This window comes from Carassius gibelio, chromosome A20, assembly GCF_023724105.1.
Source record: "Carassius gibelio isolate Cgi1373 ecotype wild population from Czech Republic chromosome A20, carGib1.2-hapl.c, whole genome shotgun sequence".
In the NCBI taxonomy this organism is placed as follows: domain Eukaryota; kingdom Metazoa; phylum Chordata; class Actinopteri; order Cypriniformes; family Cyprinidae; genus Carassius; species Carassius gibelio.
In genome coordinates this window covers 12161117-12186721 of record NC_068390.1, presented here as the reverse complement: position 1 = coordinate 12186721, position 25605 = coordinate 12161117, and the positions used below count along the sequence as shown (strand labels likewise).

At 35.6% G+C, this 25605-nt stretch overlaps 1 long non-coding RNA gene across 1 annotated transcript; it reads left to right on the top strand.

The window, feature by feature from the left end:
• Positions 1-3317: 3317 nt before the first annotated feature.
• LOC127938941 (uncharacterized) lies at positions 3318-5959 on the top strand. The gene is made up of 5 exons (XR_008148844.1): positions 3318-3421; positions 4308-4423; positions 4565-4649; positions 5163-5290; positions 5411-5959. It is a non-coding gene; the product is annotated as an uncharacterized LOC127938941 (long non-coding RNA).
• The last annotated feature ends 19646 nt before the right edge of the window (positions 5960-25605 follow it).

The following is a 25605-nucleotide window of genomic DNA, read 5'->3' as shown; positions in this document are numbered from 1 at the left end:
CACTTACCTTAACAAGCATTTGGAATGTTCAATTAAGTTTTCTTCAAAAACCCCTTCTTCATGTCCACATTCTCGGGTGAGAGGCTCGCTTTCTGTGCTGTAACAATGTCCCCTGCTGTAGAGAACACCTTCCCACTGGGGACAGATGTTGCTAGGACTCCAAGGTAGCATTTAGCCAACTTGGCCACATGAGGAAACTAGCTCTTGTTGTCTTTACACCATGCAAGTTGATTTGATTCCACTGGAAGAGTTGGCACTTGCTTGTATCACACAACCTTCTCTTTCACCATTTGAGATGGAGACGTGGGTGCAGGAGTGCTCGGCTCCACTGGAAATAACACAGTGATGCTCATTACTGATGCAAATTTCAAACCAGTCTAATGTGGTTTGCTTGTCTAGTAGCTAGTCTCTCAGACTTGCCAAGCTGGTGTTGAGTTGGTTAAGTGCCCAGGAGACTCCTTGAGAACCATGTAAACAGACCTGCTTTGAAGACTAACTAACCACACAGGCTGGTTTAACCTGTTCTCTCAACATTTAATCAACTTATATTGTTAACAGAAACACAATATAGGCTACTTACATACCCAACAAAACACTGTAAAATATATAATATTTCAACATCTACGACAGAGAGATACAGTGCAGAGAAAGGGAAAAAACAAATAAAGAGGCCACACTCTGTCATTCCAATCCATTAATGCAGTCAGTCAGTTACTGCTGCCGTACCCAACCACATCTGAAGTTGTCTGCACTAATAAGACAGATGTGAATCTTATAACGGAAGAGTTGTTGGCAAGCAGTGCAGGTCAAACTTTGTACAGCTCACACCTCAATGGATCTGACAGCCTTCAAGGTAATAACATATACACCACACCTGTGCTCTCTCTTTTCAATCATAGCATTGCATTTCAATATTTATGAAAACCTGGCACACTGGCCACATCCTAATACATCCGCCGGACTAAACCAATAAACAGTTGCATACAACAAACCTAATGAGAACTAAAATTAACATGAACTGAACTACCATATTAACCCCCATAAATACTGTTATTGCACTGCTGGAGAATATCGTTTCTTGATTAGAGGGGAACTGCAAATGCCCGCTGCATTCAAGCTTTCCATCTGGCATCATAATTAGATGACGGTTCTGGAGCAGGAAAGGTCTTGGAACCTGAAGTGGAGGTTTGATTAAGGATGCATAATGTAAACCAGGCTGTGGTGCATATTGATGCGAGGCTCTGGTGTTACGTGGCCACCTCAGATACTCCCTGAGTTAATTCCTGCCCCCCAATTATCTCCAAATGTATCTCGCTGATTGAGAAGGATGGAAATAAAAACTAAAAGTACAACTGGAGCTGAATTAAAGAACATCAGGCTTTTACGCAGAATGCATACAAATACATTTCACTTGCTCTTTTGCAGACTGGGGCCTTTTGCATGGCAATGGGTGTTTCCACGGTCTCACGCAAGTTCCATTAGAAGTGCTATAATAACTAAAAATACTGTTCACAGTACAAAGGGGAGTTAGCTATCATGCCCCCCCACCCCCAGCAAGGTCTGTTGAGGGACTATCTATTCTGCAGTGGTTTGATGATGCTTTCTAGTGCAGTTCTTACCCTCTTACACTTTAACAGCAATAAAAGCCTTATTAAGTTGAAATACTATGACCTTAATTTTCTGCATTGTCAAAGCAATTTGTTGACATTTTACTAATAGAAACATACCATGGTCATACCCAACACACTCTCATGACAATTCATATTATTATCTCATTCGTATTTGTATTTGTTTATTTATTGCATGATCTGTTTAAACCTCTGACAGCTTAATGCTAACCTCATGCTTACCCTTTTCTAAAAAAAAAAAAATTAATAAAATAAAAATTGCTTGTTTCCATATGATGATCACCATATAAAATAGTTACGATTCCTCTTAAGACCAGACATGACACTATATTATATCATAGCTTTTGGACAAACCATGGTATTTAACTAACAATACTTCTCCAAAAAAAAAAAAAAAAAAAAAAAGTTGTACCTTATTTATTTCCCCCTCTTCACTTTGAAATAAAGTTTAGAAAATAATGATTTGACTCGTCTTGCCAGAAGATGGTGCCTGCAACTGAAACATCCATCTATTCATTTTACAAAGCGCTCATCCACGTGTACAGCGTAATATGATACAGGTATAAATTCATAGTTAATTGATTATTAAATTGTCTAAATAGGGTTTATACATAATTTTCATGACAGTCAAGATAAATCCTTTAATCCTTTTACTGAAGCTGCCAGTTTGAAATTATCATTAAACACAACCCATTCTCACTCCAAAGGCGTCAAAAACCGAAGCATGGTCAAGCGCCCCTAGCGTCACTTTTATGACGCCAAATGTGCCTCCCGGCGTCGAATATCGAAGCACTGCGACCTTCAATGCTTTCAGTGGGAAACTTTTGGCGTCAGAATTCGACACGAGGAAATGAGATGTTTATCGCTATGAAATCACGTTCAAGAAGTCTCATTCAGCACACATCGCGATACTTGCTATCAGTTCCACAGTTTGGGTGAGTAGTCGTATATACGCTCTTTTAATGCCTTTTATAAAATGTATTCTGTCTTATTTATTAATCAGATTAGTGCCATATGTTTAATCGCTGTATTATATCGGTCATCCGCGGCTGTCTTTGAGTTTCATTGCGTTTAAATAAATGAACACAGCTGCTAATTAGTGTGATTAAACTCTATCTGTCACGTGACGTCCCATAGACCTTCGATCCGTTTTATATTATTATTAATTTCAGGATCAATGATTTAAGTTGTATTTGTAGTAAAATCATGGTAATCACGACATTTACAATAGTAATAAATGAAATGTGAAGTTAAAACACAGTAAACGGGACATTAGTAACTGTAACTGTAGTTTTACTATGGTATATTAATAATCAATACAACAATACAATAATCACCAAACCAGCTATGTTTGTATCACTGTAATGTTAGTGTTTTTATGTGCTTTTATATGACAGATATCACAGTAATCATATGTTCTGTACCATGCTTTTAATACCTTTTAATGTAAATCCAAAAAAAAAATCAAATTAAAAACAAATAATAAAACATGTATTTTTCCATCTTGCAGTTCATTCATATCAGTTTATATATATATATATATATATATATATATATATATATATATATATATATATATATATAATTTATTTATTATATCTAAATATTTTGCTCACAGATCATTATTAACATTCTGTATATAATTCAATTTTATTTACTCTCCCCTTTTGATCATTTTTATTTTTATTTTTAGCTGAAAATACGTAAAGGCAGTCAGCCCAGTGGTGTTTCTGGAGAGGGATTCCTTCAGAAATGGAGAAGACAGAAAGCTGCGGAGGCAGATATTTGCAGCAGTAAGTCTGTGATCGTTTGTCCCTTTTATTAAACATTCCTGCTGTTACAGGAATACAGCATTTGTTGTTTCTTAAACTGTTGCACTGTCCAAATACCCACACTTGCCATCTTTGCACTTGACCACTTGATTACTTATTTGACGTCTTTCCTGTATTTGGCCTAGTGTTCGAGTGAGCATGATAACCACAAGTGTGTGTGGAACTTTTCATGACCTGATGACTGTGTTTCCCAATCCTGATCCTGGAGAACCCCAGCACTGCGTGGTTTTGGTGTCTCTCTTATCTGCCTTGGAGTCTTCACTGATGAGCTGATGAGTTGAATCAGGTGTGTTTGATCAGGGAGACATCTCAAATGTGCAGTGTTGGGCTTCTCCAGGACCAGGATTGGGAGCCACTGCCTTATGGGACACTTATGTGTTTACAGAGCTTTTTAATATCTAATTATCAATATTTCACATACTGTACATTGGACAGCTTTCCATGACCTCTTGTGAGATCTCGGCAAAAAGTCTGACGATTTATTCCAAAACATGTATGATGGGATACACTAAGCTTTGTATAGCGCTCCGGAGCAGTATTGGAGAGGTTTAGTGTGTGTTAAGGACGCTGTGCTTTGGCATTATTAAGACCGGGGACAGTCTCGTTCACACACTGTCACGTACACACACTCTCAAGTGGCCAAGACTGCAAGTGTGGGTATCTGGACAGGGTCAAAGTCTTAAAAATGATCCCTAAACACATCACAGTCTTAATAATCCAGTTTAACACTTGTATGATATTGTACATCTTTACAGAGGTGTAATGTACAAGTTGCACGTAATTAATAATATTTCTTTCCTTCTGTCTTACAGGATTTTTTGAAGATAATGCTGTTCTTCTTTTTCAGGTCTAAAATATCAAGCTCAACAGCTCACTCAAGAGCCAACCCTCACAAACCTTCCTAAAAACTAAAAGAGCTATTACTGAGTCTCAGCGAATCTTGCCATGATCAGCTCTTCCCAGGTACATTTGTTTAGAATATTTTTTAATCAACATTTACTCCTCAAATGCTCTGGTCTGAATCTTACTTTAAATTAACTTAATTATGTTTAATGAGCAATATTAATTGCACACAGAGTAAGTAGAGATTATCTCGTATCACAGAAGAGAAGGAAGACCAAGGAAATGATTTGCTCAGGATGAGGAATGAAGACGGCCATCTTGTGCTCAAACAAACAGAAGTCCTCTGGTATGTGTGTGTTGAAGCAATGCTGTGTTATACAACATTTTATGATGATCTCTCACAGAACTGGTCATGTCAGCCTTGATTTCGTTTTATACTATTACAATTACAGCATGTTAGCAAAGTGTGACTGGACATTTTTAATATTATGTTTTTAAAAACACACCACCTGTTTTAAGAGTAGACAAGTCTCATGAAATTGGTTTAGTTGATATAAACACCAATTGACATTATTTAATTGTTTTCTAAATGTTATGTTATAAATTGTGAATTGATAGTTGATTGGTTTGAAGCCAGGCCTTACACTGCACAGACTAAAACACATTTGTGAGAGAAGTCAGGAACTTTGGAGAAAGATTCTAGAGGAAGAAAACACATTTACTGCAACAATAGATGAATTCTGGAGTCTCTGAGAACTACACATGCTAATGGAGTCTCATGAGCAAGTCCTTTGCCTCTGTAACTTTTTCTTAATTCTTGCAGAATGACATATTTATTGCAGTATTTTTATTTGTACAGATGATCTCATCAGCCAAATGAGGGGTTTTGACCAAGTGATGCTCTTGAAAGGAGTGAAAGAAGAGGATGTGGTAAATTCTCTTCAGAGAAAAAGCTTCTCAAAAGGTCTCAAAGCAGCTTGAAGAATGGTAAGTGTACAGTACTACAAGGGTCATAGTTACTCACCCTGCTAAAACCACACAGAACATAAGATGAGCTTTCTGTCCATTAAACAACTTCATCTGGATTGTTTGTTTCACTTTGACCAGGTCTGGGATGTTAGGACTGAGAGATCCTCTGGCTGAGAACAAGCTACACCACATCAGTGCTGGATATCAACCACAAACTGTTTCCAGACACGAGAGAAGAAGAACACGATGGGGAGATGAAACCAGTTTAGATGTGATGATGGGAATCATTATTTTCTGGAACAGTATCTCATGTCTTATATGTATCACATGATCTGTATCACAGTTGACTGGATGGGACTGTGTGACTTTTAAGGACATTTCATCACTCATCTGTGTGAACTGATTTATATATGAGGTTAATGTATTTTTGATGATAATTATTTTCATTGAATCTTATTTGTCTTGATGCTACTTTATCAACTTTATAGTCTATGCTTCAATAAAATGAAAATGGTGAATATTGTGTTCTGAAGATTCTTGGTAAATACATAATTTTACTAGGTAGGCTCATATGTGTTTATTTTAGACTTGGAAAAACGACATATTAATTATTGGGATTATTTTTTATTTAAGACATAAACATTTTTGATCGGATTAATAACATCTGGGACATCAGTACACCAGAAAGTAATTTTTTTATATTTTAGTAGCAAATATGCACATTTTTTGTGAAATAAAGGGAGTTACGAGATTAATTATTCTGCATTACAAGATGGTGCCATGGGCTTTATTGTTACAAACACTTGAGGGATAACTGAGAATGTAGCAGGAATGATCAACGTGGATCTTGTACTGTATTCAAACCAAGAGCAGGCACATTACTGATGTCCAGCACCTGAGGAGCAAGATACGGGGGTGAGGAGGACATTTTTACACTGATTTTTGCTAATTAGTTATATATATATATAAATTAATATTCTTAGCACTGCATGAATTTGTCCTTGTGTAATAGTGAAGTATCACAATGTGTATACATTGTCCTTGATTACTGCTTTACAGTGGGGAATAGATAAAGGCAAGTTGTTGCAGGTTCATCCATTATTAAATCATTTCTTTCTAATTTTTCCATGTTTCATCAGATGGCCTCACAATGTCCTGTCAAAAGGTATAATAACCATGATGAAGAGAATAGAAAACAGAGGACTGTGAAAACTGTCAGATATAAATGTGACTCAGCTCAGTTTGTTGTCCATGATGAGGAGAATACATATATGTAGGTTTTACTGCCCTTCTACCCCCAGGGGCCCAGTAGCATCCCCCGGAAGAGCCCAAAACTGTACTTTTCAAATGGCTGTAAATCAGAGTCCAATTAACATATCAAAGAGAAAATGGGCAGGATTGTTACTTATGCTATGCTGATAAAATAATGTTGAGCTCAGTTTTCAGAAATAAATGGAAAGCTGGCATAAAGGCATTTTAAATATTGCTCACTGTAAAATACCACATTTCAGCCTGCCTCTCAAATATATCATAGAGGTTTGCACAATAAACATATTTAGATATACAGTTTTCCTTAAAATAAATAATTTATTTCGTTTCGGTAATAAAAAGTTTTAAACTACATTACCCACAAGCCTCCGTCGTTCTATCTATGGAAAGGCAAGACTAGGGGGCTGTTTTTTTGTAGTTCATTGAAGTTATGCTTAGGGTTAGGATTAAGATCTCGCTAAAGATGTCATTTTTCTCAAGATAGCAACACTTCATTGTTGACTTAATATATTACTAATGTGATGATAGCAGCAAAACATACTTTTTAACACGATGCGCTGTTTAATATGGGTTAAAAGATAGTCCAACCACAGACTGTCCTGAAAATTCATAGCCAATGACATCAAAGCTGAGCAGCAGCGTCACACTTCCTTATCCATGTATGACAGATGTCTTTCGTTTTTCGGCTGAAGGGATAGATTCGGTTAACAATAGATTAAGCTTGCTACTTATTAGATTCTGTTTTATTAACGTCTTCACCTTCCTCCGTTGTTCAGCTTGACAAAAATTTGGCAATATTGATGTGCACATGCCCAGCAGTCGCAGTTGTATCCAACAGATAGATTCCTCTCATTAAATATAAGACACATTTTTAAGATTTTTTTTTTTTTTTTTTTTTGACCAAAGACAAATATATTTACTAATCAAATGACGTGCTTCTAAAATTTACATTGTATATTACATTGTGTTTTAAAGTTAAAATTGTTCACATTTGTGTTTCTGTGATTTACCATTCTCTACCATTTGAACTCTAGGAATAAAAACAGAAATTATAAATGAATATCAAATAAATTATATGTCAAACTCATTTAAAGACAACATGCCCAAATTACTACACTGCATCCTCTGTCACCAAGCTCGTTTTTGCCACCATAAAGAATAAAAAGGCAGTTATGTTTTAAACATTAACTATTTTCAGTATGCAAATGAAAATACTTTTATTAAAAAACAAAACAGTAAATACAGTATGTCTTTCAGAGAACACTGGAAAAAGTGTTGTGACCAAAATGTTATACAACACAATGTAAATGTTTCAAACTCACAAAAAAACACAATGAAGACATGCATGTCAAGTGTGCAATATATTTTTAATATGGAGCGCTATTTTTAACTATTGTTTTCATCACTGGTTCTGTAATGTATTTATTATGAGCTTATAATTAAAACAAAGTTAAATCTTCTGCAAAAATCAAACCACTGCAAAGTCTAATCACTGATCCAGGGACCATATCTGTGTGTGTGGGTGACAAAGAGTTAACGAGGTGAGTCCTTGTGCATGATGGAGAATTACAGCGTTATCCTCATACAATCCTGTAAAACAGAAAGGAAGGAAATATTAAATTACATTCAACTTATACATTACACTGTGTTTTGTTTAGAGCATAAAAGCAGCCTCTGTAAAGATGCTGTATAATTAAATGTTACATGCATCCATTATTGAAAGCAAGTAATTAATAGCAAGATATAGTCATATGAATTCTTTTGATAGTGTCAGATGAGACAGTCCTGGGGCTGGATTATTAAGACTGTGATGTGTTTAGGGATCATTTTTAAGACTTTGACCCTGTCCAGATACCCACACTTGCAGTCTTGGCCACTTGAGAGTGTGTGTACGTGACAGTGTGTGAACGAGACTGTCCCCGGTCTTAATAATGCCAAAGCACAGCGTCCTTAACGCACACTAAACCTCTCCAATACTGCTCCGGAGCGCTATACAAAGCTTAGTGTATCCCATCATGCATCATGTTTTGGAATAAATCGTCAGACTTTTTGCCGAGATCTCACAAGAGGTCATGGAAAGCTGTCCAATGTACAGTATGTGAAATATTGATAATTAGATATTAAAAATCTCTGTAAACACATAAGTGTCCCATAAGGCAGTGGCTCCCAATCCTGGTCCTGGAGAAGCCCAACACTGCACATTTGAGATGTCTCCCTGATCAAACACACCTGATTCAACTCATCAGCTCATCAGTGAAGACTCCAAGGCAGATAAGAGAGACACCAAAACCACGCAGTGCTGGGGTTCTCCAGGATCAGGATTGGGAAACACAGTCATCAGGTCATGAAAAGTTCCACACACACTTGTGGTCATCATGCTCACTCGAACACTAGGCCAAATACAGGAAAGACGTCAAATAAGTAATCAAGTGGTCAAGTGCAAAGATGGCAAGTGTGGGTATTTGGACAGTGCAACAGTTTAAGAAACAACAAATGCTGTACAAATTATAACAGCAGGAATGTTTAATAAAAGGGACAAACGATCACAGACTTACTGCTGCAAATATCTGCCTCCGCAGCTTTCTGTCTTCTCCATTTCTGAAGGAATCCCTCTCCAGAAACACCACTGGGCTGACTGCCTTTACGTATTTTCAGCTAAAAATACAAATAAAAATAATCAAAAGGGGAGAGTAAATAAAATTGAATTATATACAGAATGTTAATAATGATCTGTGAGCAAAATATTTAGATATAATAAATAAATTATATATATATTTATATATATAAACTGATATGAATGAACTGCAAGATGGAAAAATGCATGTTTTATTATTTATTTTTAATTTGATTTTTTTTTTTTTTTTTGGATTTACAATAAAAGGTATTAAAAGCATGGTACAGAACATATGATTACTGTGATATCTGTCATATAAAAGCACATAAAAACACTAACATTACAGTGATACAAACATAGCTGGTTTGGTGATTATTGTATTGTTGTATTGATTATTAATATACCATAGTAAAACTACAGTTACAGTTACTAATGTCCCGTTTACTGTGTTTTGACTTCACATTTCATTTATTACTATTGTAAGTGTCGTGATTACCATGATTTTACTACAAATACAACTTACATCATTGAACCTGAAATTAATAATAATATAAAACGGATCGAAGGTCTATGGCACGTCACGTGACAGATAGAGTTTAATCACACTAATTAGCAGCTGTGTTCATTTATTTAAACGCAATGAAACTCAAAGACAGCCGCGGATGACCGATATAATACAGCGATTAAACATATGGCACTAATCTGATTAATAAATAAGACAGAATACATTTTATAAAAGGCATTTAAAGAGCGTATATACGACTACTCACCCAAACTGTGGAACTGATAGCAAGTATCGCGATGTGTGCTGAATGAGACTTCTTGAACGTGATTTCATAGCGATAAACATCTCATGTCCTCGTGTCGAATTCTGACGCCAAAAGTTTCCCACTGAAAGCAATGAAGGTCGTAGTGCTTCGATATTCGACGCCGGGAGGCACATTTGGCGTCATAAATGTGACGCTAGGGGCGCTTGACCATGCTTCGGTTTTTGACGCCTTTGGAGTGAGAATGGGTTGTTAAACAGCAAGTAAAAGCGGCAGTCCTTCCGGTGCACTACGTTTCCATGTTCACTTGCTTGTTTTAATTTATGCCTTTGTAACAGATATGCAGATCATCGATTCATGTGTTTAATTCAGATTTTCCAAATGAAACTCTTTTTGAACCAAGTGCCTGGCCTGGCGCCAGCCTGGCTGGACTTAAATTATTTACGATGTCCATGCGAGCTTCAAAGAAGAAACGAAAACCCCCAACCCAAATTCCTTCAACACACTGGAGACAAAGGAAACCTTTCGTATAAGTTCCTTACTTTCATTTTATTATTAATGTGTATTTTAATTATGTTTATGGATTGCATAAAATGGTTAATCCTTGTTATGTGAAGAGTATAAGTTTCAAGCTCATACTTTAGGAAATGTCTCTCCTCACTTTAACCTCCTCAAAGAGAGCCACGTTTCTGCAACCCCCATCTTTGCAGGTCGTAAAACTTTACGACCACACTGGAGAGGAGAGAAGCCAAATCTTCTCCCCAATGCATTCTATGGAATGAATTCGTTACCTGTTCGTTTTTATGTTGTATAAATGTATTACGTATTCCCTTTTGGTACATTTAGATGTTTCCCAACATCTGCAGTGTTATCATGTTTTAAGCAAATCTTTAAATGTGTAATTCGATCTAAAAATTTGATCTTTGATCATATATATATTATGTTTAGTCTTGTTCTAATCGTCATGCTCTGACAGACCCATTTATCTAGAACAAAGTAAGGAAATGTATGTAATCTGAAGTACAAACTTGCTAGAAATATCCCTGATGGAATCGGACAGGCACTAGATCACCGGGGGGTTGCCTCCACAGAAACAAAGGAACTTTTCCCTCCGCTTCAGATCGCGGACATTCATTGGATGCTCCCTCGAAAATGGGCGTGAACTATTTCAAGCTATAAGAATTGACCAAACAAGGTCCACCCCTCTTCTTCCTCTTCTTCTCGTTCTCCGTTCTCGGACACGTTGCTCTCCAACGTTGCTTCCGCGCGGCCATAGGCCACGCTCATTAGCGCGAACCCCCTCAGCACAGGGGCTGAGAGAAAAAGCCATTTTAATGGCTCCTTTGGAAGCTTTCGTTTTCGTTCTTTTCTTTTCTTTTCTTTACTAAGTTTATTCAACTATTCGCCTCTCCACGCAAGGAAGACGAATTCTGGAACAATGTTTATTGAACCTTTCAAATACCGCGCGAGGACAGAACAAAGGACCACGTGCTCCACGCTCACGCCAAGAGCCAGCGCAGCGTGCACGCGCGTCACATGGCCTCCGTTTCATGGCACATGGCTGTTTCAACGGGAACAGCGCGCAAGGCTCACAAACTCGACTCCGGCACACGCCACGCACATGGGACACTTTTGCAAGTATCACTTTCTCTATGGAGATTTAAATGCTGGTTTAAAGTGTGGTTATGATCTGATTTGTTGTTGGCTTCCAAAAGTTACTGACTATGATTTTCATACCTGAGCTCCTTATGTGATCTCATTCTATTTCTCTCTCTCTCTCTCTCTCTCTCTCTCTCTCTCTCTCTCTCTCTCTTTCTCTCTTTTATTTGGATTCGTTATGTATTGTATAAAGCTTACTGTTTGTATTGTCGTACGCATATTTACTCTGTGTGATTTGTAGTTTGATGTATTACTAGTTTAATTATTAAAAACCCATATACTGACGATTGGCTTGGACTCCACCCCACTCACATTACGAGTCACTGAGATGTGTCTGATCTATAGCTACAAGCTCTAAATTTAGAAACTAAATTTATCATAAGGATAGGATAATATTTTCATGGCCAGAGAATACTTTTCCTTGAATTATAAGGTGTGATAACTTTATTGAAAATTGATAGTGCTGCTGTGGTTTGCTGGACATACCACGGTTTGATTTGCAGTAATTTACAGTAAGAGATATCACAATAATTGATATGAAGAATGTAATATTGACATATTAATGAGTAAGTTACAGTGCCCTGTGATTATTTATTGTTATAGGCAATTGAGCTATTTTTCATAATCAATCAAATTTAATGTAACTGTCATCTGAGATATAAATTAATCAAATTCCTGATTAATTATTCAAATTCCTTATATATCATTTGAGTTAATTACTATGTAAAACTCATTGTTGTTACACCTTCAAGTGAACTGTATTAGTTACTAATGTAGATAATAGGGAATATAGGATGTGATTTCGGATTCAGCCACTGATGACTTTGCAACTCCTGAAGTGTTTCCTATTTTGTGTGGCATATGCATCAGACGTTTAGCCAATGTGTACATGGGTGTGACGTCTGAGGCTGAGAATATCAATGTCTAGAAGCACAGTAAAGTTTATCATTAAGAAGTGGAAGGAATTTGGTACAGCACAGACCCTCCCTGGATCAGGACATCGCTCCTAACTAGATGAAAGAGTCAGGAGGAAGCTGGTTAGAGAGGCCTACTGCAACTCTGAAGCAGTTGCAGTAATTTATGGCATTATGCACAAATATCACAAATTCTCCACAAATGTGGCTTGTATGGGAGGGTTAGCAGAAAAAATCCACTTCTTTAGAAAGGCCACATGCAGTCACGACTGAGCTTTGCCAAAACGCACCTTGAAGATTCTGAGGCTGATGAGACTAAAATTTAATTATGTGGCCTCAACACCAAAAATCATGTCTGGTGGAAATCCAATCAGCTCACCATCCAAATAACAGCATTCCTAGAGTAAAGCATGGAGGAGATAATGCCCTGTTCTGGAGTGATTCCCTGCAGCAGGGACTGGATCACTTGTCAGGATAGAAGGATAAATGGATGGCACAAAATACCATTAAATTCCTAAGGAAAATCTGCTGCCCTCTGCCATAAAGTTGACAATGGGAAGGAGGTTTACCTTCCAACATGACAATGACCCAAAGCACACAGCAAAACAGTGGCCGAAGGAGCAAAAGGTGAATGTCCTTGCGTGGCCCGTAGTCAGAGCCCAGACTTAAAGCTGCGGTTGGGAACTTTTGATGCTCTAGCGGTTAATAAACAGAACTGCTTGCGTCTTGCGTAAGAACATCGTAGCCGGAACTACTTCTCTCTGTTTATGTCTATGAAGAATCACAAAGGTACCGGGTTACTTCACCGCGGTACCCCCGAAGCAATCTAAAATAGTCTGAATATAAACACTTATTCTAGGTGCACCCTAGTGATTCAGGACAAGCCAAAAACACGGTTTGGAAAATGGATTCATGGTGTACTCACTTATTATATCCATTTTTCTACATTTTGAACACAAACAAAGTTACGGACCGCAGCTCTGATTGGTTATTTTTTACCGGGAGCGATGGAGTTTAATTTGTTTATTTATTATTATTATTATTTTTTATTTATTTATTTATTTTTTGACATGTTGGTGTTATTTCTTTCATTTGGATGTTATAACTTGCACTAAGTAAATACAGCTGGATAAAACAAAAACTGTGTCCGTCTTCATTTCAGATTGCAAAGCAACAAAATATGATTATTTTAAAGGGGGGGTTATTCTTCAAATTTTATTTGACTGTATAAATCAGCCGTTTATTATTTCTCTTAACAAGTAACCACAGGTAATAATCCACAAGACTCTTATTTTCCTGCTAGCGGTTTTTGAAAAAAGTTGCCAACCACCGCCAGTATTTTTGATGATTTTCACTAAAATTTCATAGCCCGCAGAATATTTTGTTTTAAGAATATCTGAACATGTAATACATCTACTTTGAAAAACAAAAAAGGCTCAGTTTTATTCTAGTTTCAAGCATTCTGTTTATATCAACACGATGTACGTAAGTTTTCTAAAGAATAAAAAATAAGTAAATAAAAAAAAAGCAAAAAGCAGAGAAAATCATTATTTTAGCAAATACTACATCTGGATCATATTCAGTAGGATGATCAAAGCAAAGATTCAATAGATCATTTATATTACAACCACAAAAAAAAAAAAAAAAAAAAAGGATACCAAATACAAAAAACATGGTAATATTGTACATTTTTGTAGTGTTGCCAAATGCTAATCATTTTAAGGCTTAAGTGATAAAGATCAACTCCATATCAAATTTGGAAATTCAATTTGCGACTCCTTGGAAAGACTTCAGTTATATAAAGACTCCGTAATGAGTCTGCCCTTTAAAATAGATCATAACACACTGTGTTATCAGAGTCTGCAGATAAAACTAAAGTAAATCAGTTGTGGTAAAAAAAAAAAAAAAAAAAAAAAAAAAAAAACTTTTACATACAGATATAAACTGTTTAAATGGTTGATATCTATATATATATATATATATATATATATATATATATATATATATATATATATATATATATATTTAACTAACTATCTTATGCTCACCAAGGCTGCATTTATTTGATCAAAAAAATAAAATATTATAATATTTTTATGTCATGGATTTTCTGTGTAAGTTTTTTAATTGATGCACAAGGGATAAAACATAAAGAAAAAAAGTTGTTGTGATTAATATTCATTCTCTGAAAGCAACTCTTAATATCTTAAACAATGTTGCTTCTTTCGCAAAATCTCAAATTTTTATGATGTTTAGATATTTTTTACTGGAAAACAAGACAACAACAATGTCTCTTGCAGTATTATTAGAGGTCTTTGAAGTCTCCTGAATCACCACAATGAAGAATAATAAAATTTTATTAGCTTTCTTTTATTTAATAATTTAAAACATAAACAGGACAAAATTTGTGTCATCATCAGGATGTTCCTGCTGTGGGCTATAGCACTGACAGACAGGAATGGCTGCAGCAGGAGTCTAGTTAATTAAAGTGATAACAATGTCTACCTCATTACTGAAAAATGCTGTGTCATGCTCCTGATGTCCGCTATTGATCACCGCTGCCGCACGCCCCAGTAGATGCACTCATGCACACAAACACACACACACACACACACAAACACAGACAAGATTCCCTTTAACACGTGTGAAATTTTCACATCTCTGCTGCCCCGTTCTCTCCTTCAGCTCACACTACTTCTACCTTCATATGCTCTATCTCTCTGAAGCATGTACACACGCGCAAACACAGGTTTTGACAGCACATTCATCACCTCCTCTATTTTCAGTGCTTTAATTAGCTCTGCACTTAAAGCTGCTGTCATTGTGCCTGTGTGGCACACGGTGCTCGTATAAAGAGGTGCTCATGCATAGGGCTGGAATTGGTGTGTGTGTGTGCGTGTGCGCGTGTGTGTGTGTGTGTGTTTGTGTGTAGGTCATGGTGTCTTCACCTTTGCCAGGGGGAGGAGATGAAGTGTCACGTACTTATCAACTTGTTCAATGAGCCTCTGCGAAATTTGTTAACTTTTCTGCTTAAAAAAATGATAAGCACATGTGTCAGTTCTTCCTTTTTATATGCACCTTTCAGGTTTTTTTTGGAAAATCACCTTTGAAATGTTTTTCACATTTTTTTTTTTTTTTCTCATTTAAACCTCACTTTAGTATGTTAGATTTACAGTTAAAACTATTAAGAAAATAAATAAATAAAAATAAGTCAAATTCAGACAAAGTATTTATAAAGTTATATATACACAGTGTATATATATATATATATATATATATATATATATATATATATATATATATATATATATATATATATATATATATATATATATATATATATATATATATACATTTGATGGCCTATTATCAGAGAAAGCTTTAACATAAATATCTGTCATGCACCCTCATAAGCACTATACATGGGTCTCTGCTGAACAAATGCTAATCAAAATACTCTCAATACCACTTTTGTAGCAAAGACTTAAATCAGTTAAATCACCTTTAAAAGAATTACCCCAAGATCGAAATTTGCTGAAAACCCTCAGGCCATTCAAGATAAGTTTGTTTAATGGGAACAGATTTGGAGAAATGTAGCATTAAATCACTTGCTCACCAATGGATTCACTGCAGCTGCACTAGTGAATGGGTGCCGTCAAAATAATAGTCCAAACAGCTGATAAAAACATCAAAATAATCCACAGTTCCAATGAAGTCATATGAAGTCAGTGGTCATATACATCTTGGATGGCCTGAGGGTGTCATTTTTTATTATATTTTCATTTCTGGGTGAACTATTCCTTTAAGAGTTTGTCATAACAGTTAGTAATGAAATCAAATTTTTAACAAATCTCCAAATATGTTGCGATAAACAAACAAACTAATTTTCAGAAATACATGTCCAGCAAACTCTCCTTTTTAGGGTGTACTATTAATTTAAAAAGGCTCTGAATACGTTTGAATGTACTACATTTTGAAAGGAAAACCTACATTTAGCTTGGCACAACCTTTAACGCTATAAAAATGACATCAACTTCCACTGCTAAATCTAAAAAGACTGCTTCTGACAAAATGAACATCAAAACCAGCCAACATGGTGAGACAGTCAGACAGACACGCTTTTTAGACATTTTGAGCTGTTGACTGCAAGGTTAGAAAGTATTTAAACATTAAACAGATCTATGAATAACTGACAGGCCTCTGTAGAACCCAGTGTTATATGAAAGAGGCAGATCTCAACCATAGACTGTATATAAAAAAAAAATATAAAAAATAAAGATCTCAACGGGCGGATCTGTGAGCAGGGGAGAACATGATTGACATGTCCATGTGACAACTCCATTAATTGCATCATCATAATTTCATGGGAGTCAGTGGGAGTGCTTAATTTAGTTGTGAATGTCTGTGAGTCCATTACAGTTTCATCTCAGCCCACTTTTGGACACTTTGAGCATTAGCAGCATTCAGTATCACATTCAACAACATGCTTTAGACCAATCAGAGATGATTGAGATACAAGGACAGATGCAAACACTCATACACACAAACAGAGAGACTTTAGGCAGAATGTATGAATTAATCAGTTGGTGTAATTAATCTCACTGGCGTGTTAATTCAGCTGGTGTTCTCATTAGGCTAGAATAAAGGGCTCGGCTGTTGTCAGATAACTCTGTCACTGCCATGCAAATACTTTTACTTAAAGATTATCTAACTGTTACAGAATAATATATATATATATATATATTATTAAATTATAATAATTATTATTTTTTATTTTCTTAATTTAATTACTTAGCATTCTTGATAAAATAAATGTAAGGCAGAAAACGTATGAGCTGCATTTCTTTGAGGTTTCTAATAATAAAAATAATAATGAAATAAAAAGCAGTAAGAAATAAAGAAACCAATAATTAAACTTGTAAAGAGCTCTTCAAAATAGACTGCAAAGACGTGAGATTCCAGGAGTAATTCTGCAGGAGTTAGTCTGTTTAACATAAGAGGAGCGGGGAAAAAAATATAAAGAAATCATAACACCGTGCTCAATAAGACTAAAAGAGCTCTATGTTCTACAAACATTTGGGATACAGGGAAAACTGTAAAGGAACAGAGTTAAGTTGGCTGTATATATATACGTACTGTGCTTGTTAAGGTGATTAGCTAACGAGATCCACCTGGGCCAGACCGATTGATTATCTGATCGTGCTCCTCCCGAACCTTGTTAGTAACACATCATATAGTTGCAAAATGATTTAAAAACCATATTAATAGTTTAATTTACAACACTGTGTGAATAAGAACACTCAGAGGCTGCCCCACAAATTATCATAATGCATCACTTCGATAATGAGTTCTTGAGTCATGCTCTATTTAAAACCCTAAATTTAAGTTTTCAGATATTTACTATTTTAATAAGAAGCAAAACACAAAAAGTATTTTTTACATTTAATTTAAACAAAAATTCATAATTTGGCAGAAAAGTCTCCATTTTATTACTGACTGAAAATCATTGTTTTACAAAAAAAGGAAAAGGAAAAAACAACAAAAACATCTTAATTTCGTAATTTACACAAATAAATTTTACAAAAATAAAAAGAACAAAAGCATACATAAAAATTAAATAAAAAATACATATTTTTATAATTGAAAAAAAATCCAATCAAATCAATAGTATTTCACAACTAGCATAATCAAACAGTATAAGAAACTGAAAAACAGAGAATATATGTATGTATGTATGTATGTATATATATATATATATATATATATATATATATATATATATATATATATATATATGTAGCAGATGCACTCAATCAAGTAGGTTCAGTCCGTTTCTCAGCAGATTCTGCTTGTATTTGGTGCACATTAAAAGTCTGTGCACTGTTGAAGCAGCCATCAGTGCTCTTGGGCAGAAACGAGCCATTTGATGGAATACTGGGGACACACACATGCTGACTGCTGCATCAAGGGACTGGAGTGTCTTTGAGGGCGGATGTGCCTGGAGGCCCGATAAACCGGCAAAGACTTGCTGATTGGATTGAATCAGAAGCGAGGGAAAGGACGCTGCGTTCTCCATCACAACGCCGGCATGGACAGATGCCAGACGCTGAGACAAAGACAAACTTGGCTTGCCTTCAGTGAACCCATCCTACAATCTTGCTCACTTTCCCAGAAACATTGTCTGCTGACAATAGCACAGGAAGTGAGGCTCCGTTCACAGTGCAGAGGTTACAGGGGTTGACAACTCTACCGCGACCCTGCAGACAGATGCCCCGCTGGGATTTATTGCATTTTGCCACATTGTAATTTAACTGAATGACTCCGTTGAGATTAAAAAATGATTGACAGGTGACAGAAAGCAAGTGAACTTCAGCAGAACAGCAGCTATAAATTAAAGTAACAAAGATGCCTGTCAAAACAACAGGAATGGAGAGAGCCAAGACATGCGGAAACAGAGATGGAGATGACAGACACAACAGTGCAGTGTGCATGGGGTTTATTCTCTTTCCAAGATTTTTGTGAGTGTGGTAAATATCCAACTGGCATCCTGTTCATAATATTACTTAAAAACACCCAAAAGGGACATTTTGAACAAAGCATTCCAGGCAGAAACATTTAACCAAACCAAAGTTTGAATTGTTGAAACAGCTGAAAAAAAAAAAAACACTCCCTCTCGAACCTGTGTTAAACCAAAAGCTGGATACGATGGCCAACCTTCCTGAGTCTTAGCTCTGCTTTATACCTTTTTAACTCACTCCAGATTGCAAACTGCAAACATTATGACATTGAAACTAACAAAGCAAAGTCACTCAAGTAAAATACAGGCAAAATAAAACAAACAAAAAAAAAACACACAGATCGGCTAATCTGTGTGTGATTAAAGTGGTTGATAAAATCTTTGACACCTTCAAAGCAACAGATATAATAGGCACAATCTTAGTACAAAGAATCACAGACATAAAAAAATTATAATAATGAAATAAACCTGGAAACTTCATGGTGGACTGAAGATGTAAACATAAAATACGTGTTTCTTTGAAATGATCAGAATTCAGGAGAACAAGTTTAAGAAAATTATACAGTGAAGCTGCTTGAAATGCATAATAAAAGAGCGAGGACATGTGCAAAAGGGTATTTTAAAAAATGAAAAATGTAAGCACAAAGGATACAAAGAGCTCAAATTAATTTGCTTCTTTATTGATTTTAAAAGAACACTTTTTTGTTCCTCAAACGAGTGGATAAACTTGCATACAGTATGTTCACAATGAGGTACTCTTTATGTTGCCACTGTTGTTTAAAAGATGAATAGATTGCAAACTGTAATTTGCATAATCACTGTCAAAAAGCACAAATGTGTCATTGAAATAAGTTCTGGGAAACTCAGGTCATAATTTTTCACTATAAATGGTAAGATGATTTGTTCTTTTTACTTCCAAAATGGAACATTAAACCATATTTTACTGTAAAAGTACATTAAATGTAAGATAAGAGTAAGATACATTAAATGTAAGCCAGATCAGCTAAAATGGATTGGTCCATTTAATGCTTTTAGAAGCCCTAAAAAAGATGTGACTGCAGATGCATACTGTACGTTACTTGCAATGACCAATAATCAATCAATCAATCAAAAAAAATGTAATTTCCAAATTTAAAATTATGCATTTAGTTTTAGAATTTAATATTTATCACTTCAATCTGAAAATGTTACAAATATTTTTAGATATATTATTTTATATATTTTTAAAACACTATACAGTAACTGTACATTTTCCACATATTTTTTCCAAAGGAAAATTGGCAGTACAGTAATATTTTATCTGCGCTAACCAATTATAATTTTGCCTAGCTTATAAATTAAACAAATTGAAAAGTAAAATCTGCAATCAATCAATGCATAAAATCAAATGTTTAAATTGGAAAGACATAAATATTAATGTACATTTAAAAAAAAAAAGTATGATATAGGCCAAGTGACAGTCCTGTAATATAAACCATCCTTTTTGTTGAGCCATAACTAATGCTTGTATAAAGAAAAATCACAAATGAGATCTTTTAAAAGGCTCAACTGTATCTTTTTAATAGCTCAACGGCCATGAAAATAAATGAAAAGCAAATGGAGATGTCTGCTTTAGCCTGCTACTTCTTAAAAATAAAAAAAATAAAAAAACTCTCCAAAGAAAAAGGCCAACGTAATCTCACATTTGCGAAGAAGAAGAAATCCTAATATCGTCTGCCAAAGACTGTCTGCAATAAAAATTCAAAATATACAATTTAAAAATAAGTTTAAACATGAACTTTTCTATGACAAAATGAACTTTTCTCTGCTCTTCAGAAGAATTTTGGAGTTGTTTTAAACCATGATTTTTACTTTCTATGATATATCCCTGAAAAATAAACAGGGCAAAAGATTGTGCTATAGCTACAAAGCAAGGCCTTCCAGCTATATGTGAGAGAGAAAGAATGAAACAGAGTAAGAATGAGGGTGATTTATAGAGGGTTCAAAAACCTTGCAACACTATCCTAAAGGGGCTTCAGGATAAACAAAGAGAGCAAGATGAGAGAAAGCTGCAAAGTGACAAGGATCATGTCTTGGTGTTTGATTCTCCTGTGGCTGGTGAACAAAACAAAGGATGGTGTCACTGATTGAGTCTTTGCTGTGCATGTGTCTTCTTATTGTTCAGAGCTTAGGCACAAATGACATCAAAAACATCAGACTCCCCTCAGCCAGACTGATCGACAGACTCATTGCAGCTCTCAATGGGAGCTCCTCAAAACCTCACCAATCACACACACACACACTCTTACTTTGACACTTCAGTATGCTGCTACACACAATGCTTGAAAATTAAAGGGCTGTTCCTTTTTAGCATTTTTTATGAAAATGGTCTCAGTAGAACTGTTAAATCATTTATGAGTAAAATCTGTTTGTGAAACTTTATGATAGTTTCTCACAATTTACATTGTGCAAATAGCTATAGATTATACTTACACTATTTTAAAACTGTACTACTTATTGCAAATAGTGCCAATTATCTGCACCTCAGTACTGTAGTACATTATAAAACAGTATGCAATATTAACTTATTGAGTGTACATTTTAATTTGAATTAAAATTAATAAATGGATGCCACCTAATTGGGACAATAAAGCCCTCCCTAAACCTATCCTAAACCTACCTGATGCTTTATTTTAATCTTTTTGGTAATATTCTTCATTTTTATTGAAAATAAATGCTTTTCTGAGGTGATCTGAAATTTGAAAAGGGAGAAAAAAGTTTGTCAAAAGGCGGAATTGAACCCAGTTCGATCAGGTCAAAATGAGCATGTCACACATTTTACCATCTAAACCAGTGAAACTGACAACTATTGACTTTTGTAGTGTTGTTGACTCGCCGAATCACACGTTGGTGGGTGGAGTTAGTGTAAATAGTTTCAGCCAACAAGGCCAGCTTTTTGCACTTAGTGTAAATAGACACTCAAAAATTTTGCTTGACAAGCATTAAAAAAAAAGAATTATGTCAATAAGATGTTAAAAGTCATGAAAACATCATGGAAAATGTGCATTTCTCTGATTAAGCTCAGCAATGGAAGCACAAAATAGAAACATATTTCTGAAAAGCCAAGCTGATGTTGATCCATGTTTTATTACGGACACTCTTTTTTTGCTTGTAATCTCATTTCTATTTGAGATTCATTGTTACTTCAAGCTACTATGACGCTTATAACTGTGGCCTAACCTTCTTTTCTTTATTCACAAATATAGAATCACGCACAAACCAATGATGGAAGTGCATAGTTTCCTACACAATCTATCTTAAATGCTCTAAAATAAAATAATAATAATAATATGATGATAAAAAGCTGGTATAGTTTTACTAAAGGAAAGGAAAAATAACCCAGTTTAGAAGATGGATTTATAATGTACTAGCGCATTTCTTAAAGGGGGGGTGAAATGCTATTTCATGCATACTGAGTTTTTTACACTGTTAAAGAGTTGGATTCCCATGCTAAACATGGACAAAGTTTCAAAAATTAAGTTGTACGTTTGAAGGAGTATTTTTGTTCCAAAAATACTCCTTCCAGTTTGTCACAAGTTTCGGAAAGTTTTTTTTTCGAGTATGGCTCTGTGTGACGTTAGATGGAGTGGAATTTCCTTATATGGGTCCTCTCACTGATCAGAGCGAGAGCGTCGCGAAATGTCACAAAAAGAAGTGTGTTTTTGGTTGCGAGGGCAAGACAACCCTGCACAGATTACAAAAAAAAAAAAAAAAACATTAAGGGACCAGTGGACGGAGTTTATTTTTACAGAGCATCAACGGAGTTGTGCAAATGTTTTTGTTTGTTCCCTGCATTTCGAAGATGCTTGTTTTACAAACAAGGCCCAGTTTGACGCCGGATTTGCACATCGTTTATTTCTTAAGGATAATGCAGTCCCAACGAAAAAGGGTCACGATCATGTGTTGGAACCGCATGCGGTGAGTAAAACTGCTTCAAATATCTCTGTGTTGTTAACTTAGCTATCGGCGCGTCACATCAAGTAAAACTTGTACACCTTTAAAGAAAAAAAAAGACGACATAAAGTGGAACTTAGTCATTTTCCAAAACCGGTAAGCAAATATATACAGTTTCAATACATACCACATAGAGACTTCCTGCTGTAGTCATTGCTGCTGCTGCTCTCGTTCAGTTTCAGGCTCGGGATCTGATTCTGGATCATAAATATACGCTGAATCTGACTGTTAGCCATGGTTTGTTTTGGATGATGGTTTTTTTTCCTCACGGTAATGTCACAACTTCCAAACGCTCTCAACGCAAAAGCCTACTCGCGCTCGTGATTCTTTAGCTCCGCCCACACGTCACGCCCCCAGGCACTCGTGTTTTTCCGAAAAAAATCGGCACAGACTATTTTTCTCTTATAAATATAATAAAACTAAAGACTTTTTGTAGATATGAAGGATGCAGTACTACTCTATAGGTACTCAAGATTAACAGGATATTGAGTGAAAATGAGCATTTCACCCCCCCTTTAAGGTTTCTTAATTTAGAACAAAAAAGTGACAGTTAATCGGAACTCATGCTGAAAAACAACTAATTCTCTTTCAGATTTTCTACAAACTTCAAACTGAGCATCTCTGTTTGAACCATTAGTGTGAGTGTGTATGCATGTGTCTGTGTGGTTACAGCATGGTTTTGAAGGTATCTGTGTGTTTATACAGTGTTAAGTGGATAAGTGCTCTCTCTTTGAGCCAAGCACACACAGATAATTTTGTTTGTTGCTCAAGGCTGTTGTTTGAAAAGGTTACACATTCAAACCATCACATTTAACATTAATGGACACACCGTACAAGGCCAACAATGTTGTGCAAAGTTTTTTTTTCTAAAAATGCATCTGAACAGAAAAGAGAATGACACATAAAGAGCAAGGGCGACTCAAAAGGCCTTGTGAAACACTTGAAGCATGGAAACAAGACTGCTCTTCAAACTTAGCCAGTTGAGGACACCACCTGAATGCCAGCTATTTGCATTCAGATGTATGAATTGTAAATGTAATTGAGCTCAAGAAAGACACAGTAACAACAAAAATGTATTATATTTCCTACCTGTATTTCACGGTTCCATAATCCAGCAGTGGTGAAGTGTAGTGGTTCGAGTTCAAGAAACAACCATTTACTGACATGAGAATCATTTTCCCTCACAATATTTAAAAAATAACGTCATATGGCCCGTTTACACTGTCTAATATGAAGAATCAGTGAATGACTCTTTTGATTTGGTTCATTTCTAGCAAAGCGGTCTGAATCGGTTCGCGATTCACTCTGAATTGTTTGCACTGCTAAATTACGCACTGAATCGTTTGGAGCGATGTCCAATTGCGTCAAAAATTAAAGTGATGCTTTACAACACAGAAAAATGCATTTCACTTGCCTGGGTAGCTTAAGGAACTTCTAATCATCCAACGGAGTCAGAAGGTTGTAGTCATGCATTTAATAAAGTCACTCAATTTGATATCTGTGCTGTTCTACATTCATTATTCAGGTTTTGCCTACCATTTACTGCGTGTGAAGGGTGAAAATGGAAAGCAATGCTTCTGTCCTCTATTCATCTGACATGCTCTTTTATATTCTGTGGCAGTGTATGTATCTGTTTGTGCCAGGATCTCTATAATACCTGGAGAAAGCTATCTGTTAGCATCCCAATTGATCTCAATGGCACGTACTAGGCTGGTGCAGGACTTCCCAAAAACATGATTTGAAGTCTGCCATCTTTGCTCATGTACTTCTTTCTGTTGTCAGATTTCTTAGAGCCAGTCACTTGAAACTACTGTAAATGCCATGGCATCATAACAATGCTGATCGCACCACAATACAATATTTAGAAATTTAGGTACTAATATATATATATATATAATATATATATATCAAAATGATAGCATACAAAAAAATATATATATAGTGGATGTTTGTAGACTTTTAGAATTTCTGAAAAAATGTATGTTCATCTAAAAGTAAGTGTTCATTATCATTATCAGTAACTTTTTTTATGAGTAGCCTCAAACTTTGCTGTTCTTCACTCTGTGTACACTGCAATAAAATGATTGTACAATGACTGTAATAAAAGAAAAATTTAAAATTATCTTACATATTTTGTTTGTTTGTTGGTTTTTACCAATGAATGGATATACCAGTATCTGTGATATCTGAGCAGTATCTGTGATACCTGATATCAAAACCTCTCTGATTGTGTGTGTGTGTGTGTGTGTGTGTGCGTGCGTGCATGCGTGTGTGTGTGTGTTTGTGTGTGTGAGAGAGAGAGAGAGAGAGAGAGTCTTTGTTTGACTAATTAATCTCACATTGTGTTAATGAGCATGGCTTCTCTCTGACTTTGCTACACTGAGAGGTAGTGGCCTCAGCATCAGCACCGCTGCTATCAGACACATAATGGATGTAGTGCTGTGCTAATGGGAGAAAATATTGCCTGGAATAATTCATTTGCAAAAATTTAATTGCTATATTAAGGGTGCGTGGTCCCCGCCAGCAAATTGGCCCTGATAAGAGATTTTTCATTAAGTTCACTTGTTTACAATGCAATCAAATTAGTCAGACTATTGTCA